Source organism: Catharus ustulatus, chromosome 4, assembly GCF_009819885.2.
Source record: "Catharus ustulatus isolate bCatUst1 chromosome 4, bCatUst1.pri.v2, whole genome shotgun sequence".
In the NCBI taxonomy this organism is placed as follows: Eukaryota; Metazoa; Chordata; class Aves; order Passeriformes; family Turdidae; genus Catharus; species Catharus ustulatus.
The window spans coordinates 60,657,817-60,673,191 of record NC_046224.1 but is presented as its reverse complement, the minus strand read 5'-3'; the positions used below and the strand labels follow the sequence as shown (position 1 = coordinate 60,673,191).

The 15,375-nt window shown below is 39.0% G+C and overlaps 1 long non-coding RNA gene across 1 annotated transcript; it reads left to right on the top strand.

Annotated features, from left to right (window-relative positions):
- The first annotated feature begins 5,410 nt into the window (after positions 1 to 5,410).
- On the top strand, positions 5,411 to 10,321 carry LOC116995767. Its single transcript, XR_004417775.1, has 4 exons — positions 5,411 to 5,617; positions 6,974 to 7,074; positions 7,711 to 7,821; positions 9,449 to 10,321. It is a non-coding gene; the product is annotated as an uncharacterized LOC116995767 (long non-coding RNA).
- The last annotated feature ends 5,054 nt before the right edge of the window (positions 10,322 to 15,375 follow it).

Genomic DNA, 15,375 nt, shown 5'->3' with positions numbered 1-15,375 from the left:
GGTGAATTCAGTGGGTCCTTCATAAGGATTCAGCCTGAGAATAGCTTTGGAGAAGACTTGATTCAAGTGAGATGTGATTTTCTGGGTGATTGACCTAATTCTAGACATGAGTGAAGCTTTAAAGTAATGGATTTCCTCTACCTTCTCATTGAAGAAAAATAGTGAGCAATCAGCCTTTTTTTAGCAATGCTAAGATTTCATTCATCTGGATTTTTGTTAGGGGACACTTCTGTACAGAGCAGAGGCTCTGGCACTTTTTTCCTGAGGATCCTTGACTCTCTCATGCCCGGTGTAAGTTCTGTCCATACTAGGACATTGCTCAGAAAATCAGAGCCAGCTTTTGGTGATGGACTAAACTTTCTCAGTTAGCTGTTATTTGACTGAATCTGTCCTTTCTGTTCTTTTTCATTAGAACAAATGTGGATTCTAAGAAATACCTGCTGTTTGCTTGTGTCCACAGATGATATAGTCAATCTGTGCTCTTAGAAATGGTGACAATATTTTCAGAATTATCCCCTATGAACTAATACAGCTTTGCACTTGAAAAATATTGTTTGGGGCTACGCAATCAATGATGGAAAATCTGGGTTCTTTAGGATCAGATTGGCCTTGGCAAATTGTGTTTCTGTTGGTTGGCTTCAGCTGGTCCTGGCACTTCAGAATCAGAGACAGGTGTTGAAAGTGATCTTTTTTGTGCTGGGCACCAGCAGTCTGAATAACTAATAGAGAGAAAATGAACTATTTTTTAGCTAAGTTTCTAGGTCTAGCTAGGTTTTAGCTAAGTTTGTCAGTGCAAATTCACTGACTTAGATATATTCCTGAAAAACAGGCATCTTTTTAAGTGCCTCTTACATATTTATCTTCAATACATGCAGCCTTTCTTGAAGCTTACTTAGGAGTTTATGCTTAAAATGCTCCTTCCTATTGTGTGCCTGGGAGAAGCTCTTCTGCTTTCAGAGCTCATGGTTGCATCGATTGTCAAAACTCCCCTGAGCTGATGAGCTGTGACCCATCTCTTGGTTTACAAAATAAACACATCCTGTAGCTGTCAGCACGGGTGTTTGTAAAATCACATGGAATTTTAGACAGCAGGGGCTGCTGAGTGATGTCATTGGGGTGTCCAAGCTCTCCCGTGGAGCTGTCACCCTCTGGTGCTGTGCTCTGTGGTGATGTGCACATTAAAGCTGCCTTTTCTCTCTGTCTCAGCATTGAAAACCTGATATCTTGTGGGGTTTTTTTGCTGCCTATCGCTTCCCATCAGCAAGAAGAAGAAAGACTGCAACTCCCCCACACATCCACCCCCAGGGATTCACAACTGGGCTGGGAGCTGTGTGAAGAAAAAGTGACAGGCTGCAATTCTGGATTTGAAAATCTTGGTAAAGCTCTCCTGTAATCCCTGTGTAGAAAGGGGTTGTGTGCTAAATATAAATCCTAAGAAGGGAAACAGAGTGCTCATAGTCAGGAAAACTAAAACTATATTAATTGATAATCTGATGGCAGATTACCAAATGACTTCTATCTGTACAATCTGATTTTGAGTTGGAATAGAGCTTTAGGTGACTCCAGAGGACGTACAACACCTCACTTTTGGTGGGGTGAGCGTGAATAAGGGCTTTATTTTGGTCTGTGTTACAAAAATGGCATCCAAGGGAACCTTCTCTCTCATGCTCATTCTGAGCTGCAGTTCTGAACGTGGAGCCTGGAATAAATGCATCTGTAGGCAGCCACTTTGAAACCCATTATTAGTTGTTTTTCAGCCCCATCAGTGGTGACAACAGACTTGCTGACAGGTAATGCTATTTATAGGCCTGCTTGTAGGTATAAATTGCTTAGCTCTAATTTTTCTCTAAGTAAAGGTGCTAATATTGCTCATCCTTAAATACCTGGCAAACCATTGCCTTTTGGTTTGTCAGCAATTATTTAACGTATAATACTCTAGTTAGTGGTTGTTGCCAAAGAGAAGCCTTCTGACAGAATTTTGGAATTTGCAATAAAATAAAATTGTTTGAGTTGTTATTTTAGTGGCTTTTCATGGAAGCTTTAATATATGCCAAAAAAGAAAACTTTTAAGGTGTATGCAGAGAAACTGTGGGTATGTAGATTTATTTTTTTTTAATCTGACTGGCAAATTAATTTAGATTTTTTTCTGTCAGCATGCCATCTGCATGATCTCAAATTCTTCTGTCTTTTCAGAAAAAGAAATCTTTGTAAATTGCCACTTCCATGGGATTTCTACTGTAATGTATTTCCAATCCACATAATTATTCTCTGTATGTTTAAGAAACTGCTGCTAGTTTAAGCTGTACTCTTCAGAAAACAACACAACTCGATGTGCAAAGTGACAAATTTCCAGCCTGAGAAAACAGAAGATGCTGAAAGGTTCGAGTTTGGAAAAGGAGAATATTTGGAATACTGAGTGTGAGCCCTCACACAGCTTTAGCTCCCAGAGGAGAGTGCTCAGCTGACAATAAAAGGAATGCATGGACAAATGCAGCTTTTATCTTGTCTGCACAGCCAGGGTGTCAGGCAGGAAGGTGACCCTGCTGCACCCAGCTGAGGAGCACAGGCAGCCTGGGGGCGATGGGACATGGGCACCTCTGCCATGTCACTGCTCCACATCACAGCAGCACCTCCCCAGCTGCTGAGGGAGTTGTCTTTGCAGGGCTCAGTCATGCTCTGCATGAGCTGCAAGCTGGCACAATTATTCTGCTAAACATCTTTTTGTCTTTGCTGGTGGAAATGATTCACTTCTGCTTGGAGAGCTTCATCCCTGCATCAGATGGGGACGTATCTGAATGTGATTTACTGTCTAAACTGATCCTTTGCCTGCACAAAGGATATTTAAGGCACAAGCATTACTTTTGATCCAGATTACCTTGTGAGAGAGCAAACTGTTTTATTGACCTACTTGGGGGCACCCAGGATCATTTCTATACCTAGGACGCAAACGTTAAATCCCTTTTCTTGGCTGAACTGCTCCCTGAATTGATGGTGGCTGGATCAATTGCAAGCAGGTTCTTCTAACTCAGGATTGAATTACCTGGCTGTGAAGAAGAAAAAAGAAATATCACTACTGTGACAGCTGCATTAGTAAGATAGCTCATAGCATGGACTCATTATATTTTCTGAATGTAACAGAGTATAAAGGCAAGGCCTTTGTAAAAGTTTCTTTAGACTTTGAGTTTCAGACAGAAATGTGGGGTGCATTAGTCATGTGGCCTCTGTGAGGCTGTGAAGGACAGGCTATATATTTCTCCTCTGGACCTCCTTATTCCCCAGTGGGGTATTGTGGCAGCTCATGAGCCAAGGTGGAGGTTGTGGTAAGAGGTAACTTTGCCTGAGGCAGACAGTAGGAGAAGAGTGCAGAGGTTTAGAAGATATAGTTCCATTTCTGTGTCAGCATTACTCTACCTTGTTTTTTCATGTTGATGAGACAATTTGCTAGTTTATCCTGAAAGGAAATGGTCTCGCACAACTTTAGCCAGGGTGAAAATATTATTCTTGAATCAGGATTTTTTGGGGATTGAATCCTTTCTTGTGCTTGATGATGATTTTTCTTATCAATGCCTTCTGCAGGTAGTGCAATCAAACACTTAAATACTGAAGTCACCACTGACCAAAACTGCTCCACTTCCACTTATCTTCATTAATTTTCCTACACCTCCCAGCTCCAGTGCTGAGAGAGGCTGTAAAGGTTATTGCTCTGTTGTTTGTAGCTTCAGAAGCAAGATTTAGGAATCATGGCACATTTGCTGCCCAAATAACATCACCACAACCATTGCAGTTCCTGCAGGAGGGGGTTTCTCCACTGCAGCACAATGAAATTTAAATGTGCAGGGAAATGTTTTAAAATCAGAGGATGTTTGACATTTTCATGGTGGTACAGTACATGTTTTTGAATGGGTTTGTAATTGTTGCTCATATATGGATTTTCTTTGCTGCCATCATTTTAAGATTAAGTGAAAGTTTAGGAACAAGTGAATAATGCTGCTACCAGAATGTATTTCTGGTTGGATGGATTGTTTTCAGAGATCTTAGACACCATCACCTAATCTAAATTTATGTTGTTGTGCCAACTTCTACTGATGTATCCTACAGCACAGGAGACTAGCCTAGTTTTTGATCTGTTCCTCTGTCTGGATTATAATCTGACTGAAATCCAAGGAATTGTGCTATGAGCAAGGACAGAGCAAAGATCAGTGCAGGCAGACAGAGTTGGACCATAGGCTTAGGAAAAGTGTACAAAAACTGCACCTGTAGAATGTTAATAAATATTTCATATATTTGTTTTTGTGGACTAAAAATGTCTGCTTGAAAGGGTTTTAAACTGTTATCAAAGGTCTAGATAATAGCTGCTAGATGAAACCATGAGTTACAGTAACATTTCAGCCCATTAAATCTTAGGGTCACCTTATCCTCAGAAAGAAAAATGTCATGCAGAGTTTTACAGAACTTAATATCCACCAGGGAGAGCCCTTCAGAAAAGATACAAGGAGACAGTAATTTTAAACAACAGATTTCTTGTGATCTCACTGATACCACTGTCCTTTGCAGACCAGGAGCTAAGGCATCTGAGGAGGAGAAAACAGCATTCAGTATATATTTATACTCATATTCTCTGGGTGTCAAGGTACTTTAATAGGATTGAAACAAGTAGAGAACTGGGTAGTGGAAAGCAATTTAATGTGTATTTCATGTAGGAAGTATGTGAAGCTTTAGATCTGATTATCCACCAGAACAAAAGGGCTTTTACAGACCATGGGCTGAAAAGGCTTGGGAGTCTGCCTGATAATCTTCCAAACTGTTCTGAACCTAAGCACAGCAATCTCAGCTAGACCTGAGCAGAATAGGTGGCAGCTAAAGTTGCTGAGGCAGATTAGTCTTGGAAAAGCAATGGCAAACACTGGATATTGCCTGTGTTTTCCAATAAAGATTCTGTCTTTGTCCTTCTTCCTGCCTGAGTGCCTAAATTTAGACTCTGAAATGCATCCTTGAGAACAGAAATAAATATTGATAGTTGTTTGCATGTGAAGGTCTCATTGATTTGATGGTATTCAGTGTCACCCTGTGCCATTAAACAGAGGCCATCTTTGAGGTAGGTGACTACAAAGTTTGGGGGTTGCATATAATTGGTGCAAATTTCTGTGGCTAAGGAAAAATGTTATTTTAAATGAGCAGTAACTTTAGCAGGACTGCTTAGAAAATGTTGACTTCCTGGCTACCCAAAAGAAAACATTCTGAATATTGCTAATATATGGGAAAGGTTTGAAGAATTTGATATAAGCTGATGAAGAAAAGAGGCTTCAGACTGTGCCCTTGTAGGCTCAGTGGAAAGTAACATCCTTTGGGATTAAAGGAATTGCAGAGCCCATTTTCAGTGCTCAGCCCACTTGCACTGTGATTTCCAAAGAGCTGCTGGAACTGAAAAGGAGCCTGGCTGCCTGCATTCCCTGAAAAAGGAAGCTCAAGGGGATGCAGGGAGCTGAAAATGGTTGCAACTTTTCAGGTACTGGCAGTGTGAAACAATGGATAGCAGAGGAAATAAGGGTCATGTAAAAAGAAGAGAAGCAGACGGAAAATGCATTTTTGGGAGTAGCTGAATAGCCGTGGAGCACAGGTATGGAAAATGGTTTACAGAACAAGTATATGGAAGACTAAATATAGAAAGGAGATGAGATTAATGTTCTGGAAACCAGCTGCAGATGATGTGATGTGCTCTGGACATTCTGTTCTCTGTTCTTGTATCATCCCCCTGGTATCCAGGCACTTAACTGGCAGATGACTCACTGTGTCATTGTGCTGCAGCTTGCTTCTCATTTAGATAAAGGTAATTCTTTCCACTTTTGGAGTGATGCTGAAAAGGATTGATCTGTAAAGTGCTTTGAAGATACACTAACATTCACAGAGACTCTGAAGCCTGGGTTTTAATTGTGGAGCAGCAGATAATTTTAATACATTATTGCAGGAACACAAATGCCTAAGTGCAGTGATTCTGGCCCATGGTACATTATTTTTGATGCTCTAAATACCTGAGGTGATATGGGGGCTGGGTAAATTGCTAACATAATACCCTTGGCTTTACTTACATTTGTTCCACAATGGGGCTCAAATTCTTTTTTTTTTTCTGGTTGGGAATTAGCTCTCTTTGTTTCCAGTGCAGCTTTCAGAAAGCTCTGAAGATAACTTATTTTTTTAGCTGACGTGCCACATAAAACTTCGAGGTTAACTTAGCTCTGAGCAACAGTGAAGTAAAATTATTCTGATACAAATTCAAAACTTCACCATTTCATCCAGGTTTGCAGAGCTCACACACCAATTTCAAGTGTCAGGTCAGAAAAGGTTTGTCCACAGCTCTTGGTCATATCAGCTCTCATGGTGATTCATCTCAGCTTTATTGACATTTTGATGTTGTCATTGCTGCAGAAGATGGGTGCTGCTGGTGAAAAATCCACTAAATCCAGAAAAGGTCTGGTAAATAGGGTTTTTATTGACCTCACCCATGTTTGTGTTTAACCTGTGTAAGGTGACTTTTCTGACCAAGCAAAAGGTTGTCTTTAACCCAGTTAGAGACAAGTTTAAAAAATTCAGTGAATCACTAATATTTTATGAAACTTTCTTTACCAGCTCTCTGTGTACCTGCTTTCTCTCCAAAAATCAAAGTAACTGAGTGGGACTGCTCGGAGAAACTCCCCCTTTTTAACAGAACCATGACATTGTGCTTCTCTCTAACTTTTAGTGGTTGTGTGAAAGCAGAAGATCTGCAAAAAAAGTGATTAAAGCTTGTGATCTTTCTAACATAAAGTCACTCTTCCCAGTCTTGATTCCCTTCCTGCTTGAAGGTCTCTCATTGCCTGTTTTACCATTTTCTCCTTTCCCAGATAAAACAATGCAGAATTCCTCATCTTTTTCAATTGGTATTGAATCATCTCTCAAATACCTTCTTGATTTTTTCCAATATTGTTGTCACTTACAGGAAAAATAACAGCCAAGTGATGGTGCTGCCTTTTTTGTGCCTTAAATGCTGGAATGGAAACCTCAGCTGCAAGAATTTGCTGGAGCACCTCTAAAGAGAAGGTTTGTCCCTTCCAATTTCTCTGTTTACTTACTGGGTCTAAACATTAGGGACAGCTTCAAATCTCCTCACTTGTTTGGCCAAGGAAAATTAAAAAAAAAAAAAATCATAGATGCATCTTAGCTGTTAGAAGCAAGTTCAGATTACCAAACACTAGAGTGGATTATTAGGCAGCTGCTGCTGCCTAAAGTCATAAATATGACTTTATTTTTAGTGTAGAAAAACCTTATTCAAAAAGAACTGTCCATCTTTCTAGACTAGTTCTAAGTCTTCTACAATTCCTTAAAAATGTTACTGGATATTTAGACAATTTTTACCCCCTATTTTACAGATTTTTTTTAAGGTGATCTGAAAAATAATTCTAAAGGGATTTGTATTTCAAATGGCTTTTTCTCATTTTAGTATAGTGTTGTCTACTCTCTCCTCCTAGGATTTCTTGTTAATCAGGTTAAATCATATATCCACCTTAATTCCAGCATGCAGATTCCTCTTACAGGGCTTGTCTACTCAGGCATTCAGACTTTGAGGCAGATAAAACTCTTAAAAACTGCTAAGGTCCTTGATCTCATCTTTAGTGCATGCTGCTCTCATCTGTGACCTTTTTCACATACTCAAACCCTTTCCTTTGCTCTCTGTAGGTGCATGCACTGAACAGAAAACAATAAATCACATCGCAAATGCCCCATTATCAATTTAAGGCAGCATCTCATCCATTAATATAGAGTGAATCCTTTTCTGTTGCATAACAGGTAAGTCAAAATAAGCAGGCTGTGTCTGAAGATACGTGGCACAAACACGGCACTCAGCTTTTTGCTGTTTATCTTTCAGCTCTATTAGAATTACTCTCTCATCAAACAAATGAGGCTTTTATGGATATTAGCAGGAGATGTGCATCTGCTATAAGCTGTGCAGAGTCACCTGATTTGATTAGTGTGTTGAATAATGCTTGCATGATCTTATTACCTAAATATGCTGTGTCCTTTTCCTGTGCACATATGGAAGCAGCCCCTTTTGCTCCTGCATTTAGGTACAGCATGCTGTACATAAATGATTTAAACAGTATAGAGTGGCTCATTTAAGCAGGACCATTCTTCATACTGTAACTAAGTGTTAAATACAGTGCTTCTGGGTGTGTCTCTGAATTGCATTTTCCCATGTTACAGAACATGGATCAAAGCTGTTCAAACACTGACAATTCCAGAATAATGGTCTTAGTTTGCTAAAAAGTGACTGTTTCATTGAATTCTGTTTAAATTAATCATCTTTCACCCCTTTCTGTGGCTTCTTGACTATTATACAGCAATCACCCTTATAATGAGAGTCATTTTAGTTCATAGAGTAAATTGAAGCAGTTAGATTATTTAATTTCAAAGGCATTCAATTCCAGAGTTTAAGTAAATTGATGTAATTTTAAAAATCTCATCTCTTTGCCCACTAAGGCAAAGTTTTTCACCAGTTTGCTAAATACTGTCTTCCAGCCTACCTGATTTTATACAGGCTCTGAGTGAGATATCTCCAATGAAATTTGGCAAACTCAATTTTTAATGAAACACATATTTTTCCAAATAGTAAAATCCTAAGCACTAGAACACCTTCCTTTTGGCATGCAGTCTGAAGCCTGCATTGCAGTGTCAGTGGCACAGTGACACCCAAGAAGTTTTCTAGTGGTGTTGGACACACAATGATAACAAGAGCAATTGTTTCTTAATATTTAGCACAAACTTCATTTTGCACCATCTCTTTGAAGCAGCCAATTCCTTCCCATATGAAATACCTGGCTGTGAACAATTCTGCACACAATATTTGGTGTATTTTTCTCCACCTAAAACATTCCCTTCCTTTCTATGACAATTTCTCTTGACACAGTCACTGTATTACTTGCCTTGCTAGTAACTGAGGTTTAAGGCATGGAGTACGTTGCATTTAAAAAGGGAGAAGATTTAGGATTGTAAATCACTGCCAGTAAAATGCTTTGGTGGTAAACAGGACTTAAATGTCTGCTGCAGTTTGTTCAACAGCTGTAGTGTATGAGAGGCTTACACTGTAAACAGCAATATTTGTGTCCACATATATTATATAATATTCTGTGCCATCAATGGCCTGCCTGAAAGGGGATTTAAAGGTTTCGTAACCTACAGATTTGCCAGTTTGTTATACTAAAGGAAATGTCTCATTCCCTGTTACCAGGTCATTAATTCAATGTGTAATTGCTATATGTAGGTATTCTAAATTCCTTCTCTATTAACTGTAAGAAAGAAATTAAATTAAAGCCTTTAAATGGTGTGCAGCATCTTGATGAGAGTGGTGAAGCCAGGTTTCTCCAGTAAATTAGGAAAATCCATATTTTCCCACTTTCTTTTTTCTCTTTTTGAACAGTGGAGCATGTCTTGGAGTCCGCAGAGAAGGAAAATAGTCCTGTGCATAGGGAAGATGTCTGCTGGGATTTCACTGTCCACTTGAGCTTGAGTTTTCACTCCAAACTTGCAGAGGTCTAGAAATACACAAGGATTGTAGTATTTACTCAAAATTAGTATCTACATGCTGAAAAAAATACTCCCTAGCCTGGAGCCAAACACTGAGAGGGCCAAGAAGAATGAAAAAACAATTTCTCTCTTCTGATGGTAGTGAAGAGGTGTTCATGGAGGAACACATCACATAGGGAAGTCAGCTACTAGCCAGGCAAAGGAATGCAAGCACCTTCTAACTTCTCCTTTTATCATGTGCTGTGATGTTAGAAATACCTATCCCCAAGTGGAATACAGCCTGTAAAAATTCCAGTAGCTGTCACCTAACTGATATTTGCCAGTAATGGACTTGGACAGAAAAAGAAGGTAGGAAAACACCAGTGAAAACTCGGGTCTAATATTGCCTTCACTAGAGGGAACTGTGGGAAATAGGAAAGGTATGAAACTCTCAGACAGCTATGTGAAAGCAAATCTCAGGATGGAGAAATGCAAGAAAGTTAAAGATGCAAGGTCAAGAAACAATAAAACCATGAGCTGTGTAGAGACCGACCTCAGGAAAACATGTTAAGCAAGATAGTAGAAATATGTAAGCTTAATAATAAACCTTTATCCATTGGTTTTAAGCTATTACAAGCAAGCATTGTTCAAAGCAAGATGTACATGTAGCTTTATTAATTGGCTTAAGCAAACACTTGTCAGCTTTTAACACTACTCTATTGGCTAAAAAGCTTTTAAAAGACCATGTAACTAAGAGAACTTTGCTGTTGTAAGCAGCTGAAGCTGTTTCCATCTCCCGTGCTTGGCTTTGTAAAATAAGATTGATGATTATGATGGAATAAAAGCTTTGAGACAGCTGCCCCAGCAGTCCTGTTGTTTGTTTATATACATGTATGTGTATGTATGTATATGTGTACTTGGACAGAAAAAGAAGGTAGGAAAACACCAGTGAAAACCCAGGTCTGGTATTGCCATCACTAGAGCGAACTGCTGCTACATTTTTATATTTCTGACTCACAAAATTAATTTTATTAAGTTTACTCCAATACCTCTATAATCATTTGAAGTCTGATTGTTTCCTGAAAAAAATTAATCACAAGTTTCTTTCCCTTTGATTGAGTCTGATGGCTGCTTCATACACACTTGTAAGAGCAAGTTGTGAAGGGCTTTTAGATAGGAAGGAACTTCTCAGGATCATGCATTTAAGATTTTTCTCAATTTTTTTCTCAATTCCAATGCAACAACAGCTCTCTTTCCTGATGCTTTTGGTGTATTTGTGTAGAGTTACACAACTCAAATTTTATTTTTCTGTGAGTTGTACGTCTCTCTCCCTTATTTATCTGGCAGAACATCATGCTTTAGAAAGCTGATCTTTCATGGTTTCACCAAGAGCAATTGGGCTCTAATAGCTAACTCTTTGCTAGGAATATTCTTTTACCTGACTGGAAGGTCCAATATTGTGGTGAGAAAGCATGGAAAGTTCAGCAGTTAATCCATGAAACTCTTTAATAATTCATTGAAGATAAGCCCTTTAAACTCTGATTCATGTTGCTAATAACAATGAGTAGTTCATCCTGAAGACTTCGATTTCTTGTGCCTAATATAAAGTAGAAGTAGGATAAACTCACTACAATCATGTTTCATCTGTAAAATTATTCCACTTACAGGAAAATGGTTTTTTATTATCTTCCAGTCTCTTTTCATCCTTCTCAGGAAGTACTAGATGTTAGAGTTTCTACTGCTTTTACCATCCTACATGGGTATGTTACTGATATTCACAATATTTAATTGAGAAAGGCAGTATTATATGAAAAGCTTTCCTTGTGATAGTGCTCTTTCCCTCAATTAAGCTCCTCTAAAATATTATGAACATAAACATCCAGGTCCAGGAAATTCAGGATTATTTTCCTGCAGAGATAGAAATAAGTGCCAAATAAATTTCTTGAAATTCTTGTTGAAGTAGAGACCTCCCATACTAAAGGGATGAGGAATACAGTATGGCCCTCAAAGACGGGTTCAAGGAAATTAGGGACCCCTTCTCCCTGTTAGTGTTTGCAACTTTGTGAGGGGAATAAATGGAAAATTGAATGTTTTATTAATCAGTTATAGAGGGAAGTGGTCCTTCAGCATCCTCAGCAGAGGACACGGGAGAGATGAAACTTTAATGAGATGTAAGGGGGGTTTTGCAAATTGCTGATTTTTTCTTTTTTTTAATTCATCCTGGAATGTGTTAAGCTTTTAACTGTGCTTTCCAAAATTTCAGAGTGAGATGTCCAGGGTGATAGTCACAGAAATGATGGAACAATACAAGTGTTTATCCACAGGTCTGCTTCGTAGTCTAGAGCCTGTGCTTTGCTCAGCTGCATTACACTCAGGCTTAGAGAACCCTGGAATGCCCTAATAAACTGTAACTCCTATCTTTAAAGTTATATCTTTTGCTGATCTTGTAACCTAGAATAATTCAGTGAAAGAGAACTCATGAGAACTCCAGTCCAAACTCCTGCTCAAAACACTGTCAGAACTTTTTGGAGCTTAATCCAGATTTTCAGATCATGAAAGTCCACAAAGACTGCACAAGTCTGAAGTTTATATCAGCAATTATATTTAGTTGGTAAGGGACCAAAATTCAGGTGACTCAACCATAGGCAAGAGATGGAAATACAGATGCTGGTCCTGAAGAGAGTGTGAGGCCATGAATAACAAGGGTGTTCCTGCTGGCCAGGTGCATACTCCAGCATTTTTAGGAGTTTTTATTTTCTACCTTTCTTTCCTCTGCTCTTAAAAGTGCTCACAGGAATCTGTCCGAAAGGAACACTACGTTGTGTGAAAAGGCTTTTCCAGCATGGCCCGGGAAGAAAAAAGATAAATATTTCAGCACTGCTGCTAAGTGAATTTCAGATAACTGTGGGCTGTGTTAGAGAGGCTGAAAATAAGCACCAGCAGGCAGAGGAAGTGGAGCCTGTGCTCTGGGGTTTATCAAAGGTGAGCTGCCTTCAGGAACTCACCCAGTGCTCACTGCCTGCAGAGGTCATGGCTCCTCCCTGGAATGTGCTGTGGCATTAACTGAGGGGTTACTGATTTACCAAAATATGAGTATTGGTCTGATACTGATATTCAACTGTGATGGACAAAAGACTCTCTAACAATTTAAAGTTACAAAGTGTATGTTTATTCAGCACTGGGCAGCAGTGTGGGGTAATCCTCTAGTGCACACTGCAAAATTACAGGTGGTCACAGAGCCTATTAATTGACAAAAGGTTCAAACAAATACATATTCATAATACCAGCCCCTCCCATCCCCTGCTTCCTATGGCAATTAGCTGTAATGGCTATTAAGCATGTGTGGTTGGCTTCTTGAATTAAGTCTGGGGTCGTTTTTGTGGGGAGGGGTCTTAAAAGGAGGAAGTAAGGCGAGTCTTCCTCACCCTGACCTTTCCTATTAATGATAATACAAATGGCCTTTGGGGCAACTCCAGTTTTGCAAAGAATGAGTTTCTGGTTGCAATTGTTTGTGTTCTTTGGACCTAACTACTAGTTTCATCCTTTCCCATTGCAAGCACAGCTAAGCAAACATAAATTGACAGGCAATCAATTATTTAAGTTTCAGGTAACTATCTCAAGCCCAGTCTCTTCTAACTTTTAACTAAAATCCTAATTTCTTTAAGATTAGTGTTTCATTACTCTGTAAATGCAGTGTGCATACTAAACAAACATGGCTGTGTATATTAACTTCACAGTTCCCCATCTTTGAGTCATCACAGGTTGTTTTGTTGATTTGATTTCTGCTTTAAGTGGGTTTCTGTGAGGACCAAACTTTGTTTCACTTTAAGAAATCATTTAAACTTCTGCAGGGCTTTGTTTCATAATCCTTTTATCCCTCAAACACCCCTGTGACATTTTAATGGCCTAAAGATTTCTCTTTAATAGTTAAGGCTATTACAGTCTGAATTTTCTGAGGATAAAATCAAATTTCTATCTGATGGACACCCCTGTGACAAATTGTTCTACACATGATGATGTGAAGGAGGAGAAACAGAAGCAAGGAAGGGATGTCATGAGGGAAGAAATGACCAGGCTCTGCCAGGCTACTTGGCTTTATTAAATGCTTGGTGACATCAGGTGTCACTGAAGGTGTCACCTTGCTTCTGTTGTACACTTGTATGGCAGCCATTACAAATAATCACGAGGCAGTTCATTGACACCCAGCAGAAACCTGAAGTTTTATAACCCATAAAATAGTTAGTATGGCAGGGGCAGATGACAAATGGAGCAGAAGGAAATATTTGATTATTCATTAGTTAAACGACCCTTGAAAGACAGCAGTAAAAACTGTAGATGCTCTAAGTTGATGTGAGGCTTCAGGCAATGTGACTTAGCACATTTTGCAGTGAAAACATGCTGGTTTATGAGCCCTTGGCTCTGTTTTGGCAGGGGGCTGGGAGGCTTTATCCAGCACAGATCTGCTCTGCTCTGCTGAAGGACAGAGAATTTTGGTGTCTCATCTCAGAGGATGGAATAAGAGAAGGATTTCCCTCTCCCATCAGCATCTCACCTGTGTCACAAATTAACCATTGGGGAAGGAGGACTGGCTCCACTTGTATTTTATTTTGTACCATGATTTTCTTCTGTGAGTCCTTTGGCCCAGTCACACCCAGCCTTTATTTCATTCCAAAGAACTCTCAGGTGGATGAGCTGATCTAGAATGTGGTTTCATACAGGCTTGTGCAGCCAAGCTGAGGTTAGTCCTTGTCTACCTTTTAATCCCTGAACTGTAGGCTTCATTGTCTTCAGAGCAGCACAAAGCACAGAAAAAAAAAACATTCCTGCAGCATTTCCTCAGAAATAATATATTAATTATTGGAAATAGCTTCACTCGGAAGAGGGAAATACATATATATATATACTGATATATTGATGTAACTTGAATTAAATGAGTGTTCAGTCTGTAATGTGAGTTTTAAGTCATGAACCATGTTGCTTTCATGGGTTTTTTTTGTTGTTTGGAATATCAGTCTGTTTCCCTTGCTCAGTTTAAAGCAGTGCTATTTTTGTACAGTGTTTTGTCAAGTGCTGTACAAGTGCCATGGAGAAGTCCCAGTCTTAAGGAGCCTTTGTAACATTTTGGAGAACAAACCCATCATTGTTCTGCCCAATCATTTTTGTAATAACCTTCAACCAGCAGGTCTCAGACAGATGCCAGGTGCTTATAATGAAATTGAAGCTGCTTTGTTCCCTGTTATCTCTAATGTTTAGGTTTATTTAGGTCTCTGGATCTTAAGGTTTTGCAGAAAGGCTAAAAAATGTGAATTAAATGTAACCAGATTGTCAATAGTAGGTCCTAAGAGAGTATTACCCAGGGAATATGAACTCCTTATGCACCTACAAAAACTACAACTAAAACTGGCAAAAATCCTGAACATAACCATTAGTTGTTCCAGGATTCAACTGCATAGTAAGTATTTTAGCTTTAAGTTCATGAGCCAATTTCAAAATAAATAATTATATGACTACAGTGTAAACATTCTCTTTCTAATAAAAAGCTGTTATCGTGCAGGGGAGGGGACATAATGGGCTCCCTTTATTTTTAATTTAAGGCTAGTACAGACATCCATATTCAAATGCATGTTAGAAGTTAAATCTGCTGTTAAAGGAAAGCGGTATGTAGGTCTCTAACTACACCTGTATCATTATCCAAAATTTTAGGTGAAAAAGGACCAAAAAATAGGAAAGGTGGCAGTTAGGTGTCTCACCTTGCTGGCATCAGTAAGAATTCTTTCTTTTTATTCTTCAGAAAAGAAGACAAGGACAAAAAATTATAGGTACATCCAGGAGTCTTTTTTC